The following is an 8,134-nucleotide window of genomic DNA, read 5'->3' on the forward strand; positions in this document are numbered from 1 at the left end:
GCTCAAGCGATGCGCACGAGAGATCAATGTTGTGGAGCCAGTGCCAGAGGCCTGGAAACCGCTCAAATGGTCCCGCACGCCAATCATCTTTGATGAGGAGGATCACCCTGGCCACACCACCATCGTAGGACGCTTGCCATTGTTGGTCTCCTCGACAATTCGCAACCTCAAGGTCACAAAGATGTTAGTGTATGGCGGGGCCGGGTTGAATATGATTTCCCCAGCAGTTATCAGCAAGCTTCAGATAGGAGAAGAAGAGCTAGAAGTTACCGACACATTTCAAGGTGTTAACCCCGGCAGGAGTCATCCTAAAGGGAAGATTACGTTGTCGGTGACGTTTGGGGGAGAACTAAACTACCGGACAGAGAAGGTTGTGTTTGATGTGGTTGACCTCCCCCTGCCGTACAATGGAATTCTTGGATGCCCAGCCTTGGCGAAGTTCATGGCAGCATCCCACTATGCTTATAACACTCTGAAGATGCCCGGGCCACTCAGAGTCATCACTATCCCATCGGATGAGAAGGAAGCAATTGTCTGCGTGGACAAGATGTACCGGGACGCAGTCGCAGCACATGCTGCGGCACCAACAGGTCCCGCCAAGGAAAGGAAAGGAAAGAAAAGGGACTGTAGGACCTCCAGCAAGGAGTCAGGGAAGCATGCCCCCTCCGAGTGCACGACACCTGTTGACGACGTGCCGGAGTGTTCCAACAGCAAGAGATCCAAGGTTGCTGCACCCCAAGTGAAGAAGGTCCCGGCAGGGCTGGCTGGCGTTGACGGTACTTTCACCATCAGGGCCACCCTTGATGTGTTTGCCTGGCAACCATCTGATATCCTTGGTGCTCCCAGGGAAGTAATCGAGCACCACCTTGTTGTCTGCCCACACGCCCGACCTATCAAGTAGAAAGTCCGGAAGCTGGCCTTGGAATTCAGCAGTTCATTGCCGAGGAGATCAAGAAACTGGAGGCAGCTGGTTTGGTTAGAGGAGTACTTGTCAGATGTGGGGTTCCGGCAAACCCTTAAGGTTCGAACACTGGGGTGCGCGCGAAGTCTTTCCCTCCTACCGATCTACGCCCTAGCTCGCTAAGATCTCGCGGACGGACTCGATGAACTCGCAACACAGAAAGACATGAGATTTATACTGGTTCGGGCCACCGTTGTGGTGTAATACCCTACTCCAGTGTGGCGGTGGTGGATTGCCTCTTGGGCTGATGATGAACAGTACAGAGGGAAGAACAGCCTCCTGAGGTTGAGGTGTTCTTGTGCTTGGTGACTTAGCGGGTGAGAGCTGGATGGACTGCTCGATGCCCCCTACTGTGGTGGCTAGCTCTACTTATATAGGCCATGGTCCTCTTCCCAAATATTGAGCGGGAAGGGAGCCAACAACGGCGGGCAAATTTGAAGGGGGACAGCCAGTACAAGCTATCCTGACAAAAGCGGTCTTCGCCTGCGAAAAGCTCTGGTGGTGACGCCGTCTTGGGCTCCATGATGACCTCCGTCTTGCCGTCCTCCTGGTCTTGGTCTCGTTGCACCGATATGGCAACCTTTGCCTGATGCCTCGGTACTCCTCGCCTGCGCCTGCTTCCTTAGCACCAAAGAGGAAACAAGGACGCTGCACGCGCTGGCGCCCGCCTGGTGTCGGTCGTCATGGCTCACGTCACGAGAGCCTCGTGAGGTTTGCCCCGCCTTGATATCTCCGCTCCTCATGAGCCTGCCTGACTAGGCAACTCCTGAGGAGGTCTTGCGTCATCCGCCTCACGAGGCTTGGCCCCTCGCATGGGTCTTGAATGCCTTGTTGATGAAGATGGGCCGTACGGCCTGCTGGCTTAGCCACGCCGTGGGCCGCAGGCAGGCAAGTCTGGGGACCCCCGTTCCCAGAACGCCGACAGTACTGCATCCTACATGGTTAGCAAATCCAGTGGTAGTCTGGAAGGCTAATGGGAAATGGAGGCTTTGCATTGATTTCACATACCTCAACAAAGCTTGCCCGAAGCACCCATTTCCCTTGCCACGTATGGACCAGATTGTGGATTCCACTTCAGGGTGTGATTTGCTATCCTTTCTGGACGCGTATTCCAGATATCACCAGATCTTCATGTCCAAAGAAGATGAAGAGAAGACATCATTCATCACTCTATGCGGTACATACTGCTTTGTCCGCATGCCATTCGGATTAGAGAGTGCCGGGTCCACTTTTGCAAGGGCAGTTCAGATTGGTTTTGAGCCACTGTTACATAGAAACATAGAATCCTATATGGATGATATCGTGGTCAGAACCAAGGATAAGACCACTTTTATCCAGGATTTGGAGGAGACATTTGCTAATCTGCGCAAGATCAATTTAAAGCTTAATCCGGAGAAGTGTGTGTTGGGTGTCCCCTCCGGCAAGCTACTTAGTTTCTTCATGTCCCATCGGGGGATCGAAGCTAACCCCAACAAGTTCAAAGCCATCGAGCAGATCCAGGCACCAAGGATAGTTAAGGATGTGAGGCGCTTGATGGGATGTGTTGCCGTGCTAAGTAGATTCATTTCCATGTCTGCCGAGCGTGCCCTGCCGTTCTTTAAAATTTTGAAGAAGGCAGGGCCTATGAAGTGGACCCCAGAAGTAGATGCAGCTCTGCAGGAGTTGAAGGCCTACCTATCATCTATGCCTACCTTGGTTGCACCCAAACCCCAAGAGGCATTGTTGCTGTACTTGGCGGCAACCAACCAATTGGTCAGTGCGGCCTTGGTAGCAGAGCGAGAAGTGGATGAGGCAGAAAGTTGGCGGATAACGACAGAGCCAGAAAAGGATCAGAACAACAATGAGCACAGCAACGAGAGCAACCCCAAGGACGCGGCAAGGAAGAAAGTGGTGCAGCGCCCAGTGTACTTCGTCAGCTCCTTGTTACAAGGGGCTAGATCGAGGTACTCTGGCGTGCAAAAGTTGATCTTTGGTCTCATTATGGCCTCAAGGAAACTGCTCCACTACTTCCAAGCCCATGAGATCACGGTTGTCACTCATTTTCCATTGCAAAGGATACTCCGAAACCCCGAGGCTACCGACAGAATAGTGGAGTGACTTTGGACTTATCCAGCTTTGGTTTGAAATTTGAGAGCACATCAACTATTCAGACCAGGGCGCTGGTAGAGTTTATTGCAGAATGGACGCCAACCCCTGATGAGGAAGTGACAGAGACAGCTATCCCCAGTAAGGAATCACCCCAAAAATGGATTATGTATTTTGATGGTGCTTTTCCCTACAAGGTGCAGGGGCTGGCGTGCTTCTCGTTGCCCCCTCCGGGGAGCACTTGAAGTACGTCGTCCAAATGCACTTTTCCCGGGAAGAAGCCACCAATAATACAGCTGAGTATTTACACCATGTATCAGAATTCCCTACTGATGTCTGTTGAGAAAAAGTAACTATTGCCGACCCACAGTCGGAGAGGAAAATTTCTAACTGACTATGGGTCGGGAAACTTGTGTACGCTGACCTGTTGTCGATCGGGAATGGTACAGCATATACTATCCAACAGTCGGTCGGGGATTCTATTATGGCCCATGGAGCATCAGTCGGTAAATAACCCCGACCAACAGTTGGACGCTAAAGTGGGCCTCGTACGCCAATAGACCAAACAATTAGCGCCACACTGGCCCAGCCCGCGAAGTTTTCCCCCTCAAAATCACAAGGATGCCGCCGCCCCACGCTCCATTCGTTCCCCATCCACGAAATCCCTAGATCTCTCCTGCTGTTCCCCACGCACGCCGGCGCCCCACACCCGACCGCCTCCTGCGGCTACCGCCGTCCGGCGGTCTATCCCACCGCTGCCCCACGCGCCCTTCCTCTATAGCATCGCCCCACGCCGCCCTGTCCCTGCAGCGCAACCTAACTCCGTCCTGCCTCTCTCCGCCGCCGGCTCCACACCCTCGTGCTCTCTCTCTGGTTGGTCGCCTCTCTCCAACATCCCTGGCCTGACCTCCCCATCTCCACCATCTAGCTCACAAAGACCCACGCTGCGGCAGATTTGGATCGTGGCAGCGTGCGCTTGGTCAAGGGCATCCCTCTCTATCTTTGGCTTGGCAGGGGCACTAAAGCGGCTGAGGTACAGCTCCTCCCTCCATACATTCCTCTGTCTTTGCGTCAAGTTATTTTGCCGCATCAATTTTGTATTACAAAGTTTGTTAAGAGATGAACTGGGAGTGAAGGAGTTCGCCGTGGATTATGGGTAGAAGACTGTTATTTGCCCCGTTAGTATTCTGTCGGTGTTGCTTATGTAGATTTAATATATTTTTTATAGTACTGAGTTATGTTAGATGGAAATCGATTTATGTTAGATTTATTTTTTATTACAGTACTGAGTTCTATTGGCAGCCTGCAGCTTCTTTGTCAAAAATTGTGAAAATAACTTGGTTCTCCCGAAAGCTAAGCTTCTGTGCAGTACAAATGGATGTGTTTCTAGTGTTTGTGCCGCTCCAGCTAATCACATTTCTGGGCTGAGTTCACGACAATGGCGTGTCAGCATACTTCCATCCAACTGCCCAAATACTCAATTAACTTTCTCTTACTGAAATCTTCTTCATACTTAACTTTCTTACTGAATTCTTCTTCATGCCACCCACGATAAACAACACAACAATAGTTCTTCCTTGCTTGTAAGATGGCTCAAGCCAAACATAGACAGCCTTGCGACATGGCTGTCTTGCTTTCCTTGTTTCATTTCATTTTAGTGTACACCACTTTGCTGGAGAACCACATCCAACCGGAGGAAAGAACCGTGGAATCACAATGCAGAACTCCCGCTGCATTGTTCTCGCTTCCTGCCTCTCAAAGAAAAGGACCTGGCCCACAATGGCCTGAATCAAGCTCATCTTGAATCATTGTAGCATATAGACATATAGACAGGTTTATTGTTGTCATGTTTCCCTACAAGCAACTACAACCAAAATTAACCTAGAAACTAACACTGTGTAGACTAATTATGATGCATACAAAAGATACTGTGGAGCAGTATATGATTTTCTTGATGTAGTGCCACATAAGTCTTGTGTTTGATCCACTAATATTTTCTATTTTCAGCGATGCACTCATATAGTGTGTCTTTTGCAGGAGGGACAATGGCAAGCGCAAGCGGAAAAGCTAAAGATGATGGGGCCACGGAGGAACAACTGAAAGTGGTAGAGTATAAACTACAGAGAAGTAGGACCATAGAAGAAAATGAAGTAAGTCATCCTGCTGAATCAAAACTGTAGTATATCCATCCACATACTAAAACTGTAGTATATCCCTGCAGCAGACTTTGTTCTGGACATAAACAAACACATATGCATGTAATCATTCTCAAAACACAAACAATATGCTCCCTCCGTCCCAACATAAATGTCTCAACCATAGTACAACTTTGTACTAGAGATAGTACAAAGTTGAGACACTTATTTTGGGACGGAGGGAGTATATTATAACAAAACTGTAGGCAGTGTTGTTGTAAACATGTCTACTCATCATAAATCTCCTTACCTTTTTTCTTATAGTCTCGCAGTGCTATCACCAAAAAGAACCGCGCCAATGAAGTGCCTCATACATCCGGGAGCAAGAGTCACAAACAATATATATATATATATATATATATATATATATATATATATATAATTTTCTTGTAGCCTCCTAGATCTTCTCATGAGGTTTTTGTCAATGTTGAGATGACAAGGGATGCAACGCTGCCTTATGAATATGATGGTTTATGATTTGTCGCCGATGTTGTCACAAGGTCCATTGCATGGCCATCTACCAAGGTAATCATCAACAATATGTGTTTTGTCTACTTGGCTCAAATTGTTTGACGTGTCATACTTATTCATGTTCACTTTGGTAGATGAAACCCTACAAGCCAGGGGCATCTTCCTCATCCCGCCACTAAGGTATTTATGTTGTGATTCACTATTTATGTGATCCTGCTGTTATCATGACCACTTGGTATTGTACAAGAGCTTCTTCTTGGTGCTCCCTAGCTAGCTAAGAGCCTAAGAGTGCATCATGTAATCTGGTCATCATGGAATTTATCAAGGAATCCTAGCTCAAAGTGAATGAAGATTCCATGATGACCAGATTCCATAAGTTTATCATGGAATCCTTGCTGCTACTTATTTAGTAATAGTTGCTTCCCTGTGTTCATTTAGGCCCAGTTTGGATGCAAAGTATTTTTTTAATAGCGTAGTTTCTGAAGAAAAAAAACTGCAGTTTTGAAAATACTTTGAGGTGTTTGGTCCAAGTATATACCATGGTTCTACAAACTGTAATATCCCCAATGCATCTATTGCTGCCACCAGGAACATAGCATTATGTTTTTTGTGTCCATGTATCTATTGCTGCCACCAGGAAGATAGCAACATCCCTTTCAGTACCATTCAATTTATGGCCACTACTGAAGAGTGAACAAAGATAACTGAAATACTGTACTTCTCACATGGATAGAAAACACCAGTAAGGTGTATCTCTAATACTTAGCTATATGGTACCAGTTCCCTAGAAAAACAAGTTACATGGACACATAGCTCTTTCTTGTGTTCAAGAAATAAAAAATACAGTTTCAATTACGCCTCTTAAACCACACTCCATGTTAATCTTGTCTGACGTATTCTCTTACAGAAAGTCAAACATCAACGGATGACAGATGCATGTGAAACCTGTAGTGAACTAGACTTCCCTTTGCTTTTTATGTCTCGTATTCTTTCTCTCTTGCAGATCTCTGATGGTGGTGGAAAGACAACATTTGTTTATTTCATTGTCGATAAGAAAACATGAGAATATATCTTTTCTTCATCATCATTGTCGCAAGGACGCTAGTACTTAGCTTCTTGTAGTTATAACAAAATGAGTGTAGAAGTCGACCTAGCTACAGCTACAACATTTATTTATGTTCCCTGGTATGCACCTCAACATGAATTATTTTCAGTTTCACACCATAACACAAATCGCCAGTGCACAACATTTTTTTCACCATGTGATATAAATCATGTGAAGATAGTCATGAAATGGTTCAAGCATCCAATTATTTCTCAAAACTTGGGGTCGCGTCTCCTGGTCGACTTTGGTTTTTCTTAGTTTGACACTTCTGTAAGGATCCCAAGTTTACAGGCGTGCAAATCAAATTTATTCACCTCAAAGTTAGCTGGTTGTATATTAATTCTGTTTCTAGGTTTCATGCCTGATGCTCTTTACTCTCAAGTTGAACAGGTAGTACATTAGTACTCACTAAAAAGGAAATTTAATCAGCTTGCATGTATATTAATTGTATGCTTTTTTGTCTTTCCAGGATGCTGTCAGGTTGTGTATGGAAGACAAGAGGAATAAGAAAGAACCATGAAGCTGTCAGTTTGCGTCAACTAGATATCTTCTGTAATGGAGGAAAACGAATGCATCTTGTAGCTACCATTTTGTAAAGGATATCTTGTGTAAGACCAAGCATTGAATCGTCAGACATGCATCTATCATTTTATAAACCTATCGGGTGTTTTGGTCACCTAGACAAATGTTTCCTCTTATTTACTTACCTCTATGATGAGAATTATTAGTGTTATTTTTGTTTGGTTCTGGTTTAATATTTGAGAGTACATGCAAGTTATTGTAACTTGATAGATAATGATGAGATATGTAACCTGATTGATATTGTGTTGATGATATAATATGCCAAATACCATTGCCAAAGTGCAGATGAACCGTCGGTCGGCAAAAGGAAGCACTGTCCTACTGTTGGTCGGGAAAGGTTCATGCTTGGGCCAACAGAAAGTTGGTTGGCAAAGATAATACCATCGGATTGTTGGTCGGGAAAGCTTCATGGCAGGGCCAACGAAAAGTTGGTTGCCAAAGATATTGCCGTCAAACAGTCGGTTGGGAAAGGTTTGTAAGAGAAAATCGGTCGGGAAAGGTTCGTGCCTTGACCAGCAGAAAGTTGGTCGGTAATGTTTCCTTTAGCCGTCCAACAATCGGTCGGGAAAGATATGTCAGTCGGGAAAAGATTTTCCCGTCTAGACTTTCCACAACAGACCTTGTCGTTCGGCAATAGTATTTCCCAACCGACTGTTTGTCAGCAGAAGCTGTTTTCCCAACCAATCTGTATGTTGGACAAGTAGTGTTGTCGTGTAGTGGAAGGGCTCCTTGCCG

At 46.2% G+C, this 8,134-nt stretch overlaps 1 long non-coding RNA gene across 1 annotated transcript; it reads left to right on the top strand.

The window, feature by feature from the left end:
- The first annotated feature begins 3,664 nt into the window (after nucleotides 1-3,664).
- LOC123144552 (uncharacterized) lies at nucleotides 3,665-7,503 on the top strand. Its single transcript, XR_006471681.1, has 5 exons — nucleotides 3,665-4,079; nucleotides 5,084-5,196; nucleotides 5,506-5,766; nucleotides 5,847-5,892; nucleotides 7,287-7,503. It is a non-coding gene; the product is annotated as an uncharacterized lncRNA (long non-coding RNA).
- The last annotated feature ends 631 nt before the right edge of the window (nucleotides 7,504-8,134 follow it).

This window comes from Triticum aestivum, chromosome 6D, assembly GCF_018294505.1.
Source record: "Triticum aestivum cultivar Chinese Spring chromosome 6D, IWGSC CS RefSeq v2.1, whole genome shotgun sequence".
NCBI classification, from domain to species: domain Eukaryota; kingdom Viridiplantae; phylum Streptophyta; class Magnoliopsida; order Poales; family Poaceae; genus Triticum; species Triticum aestivum.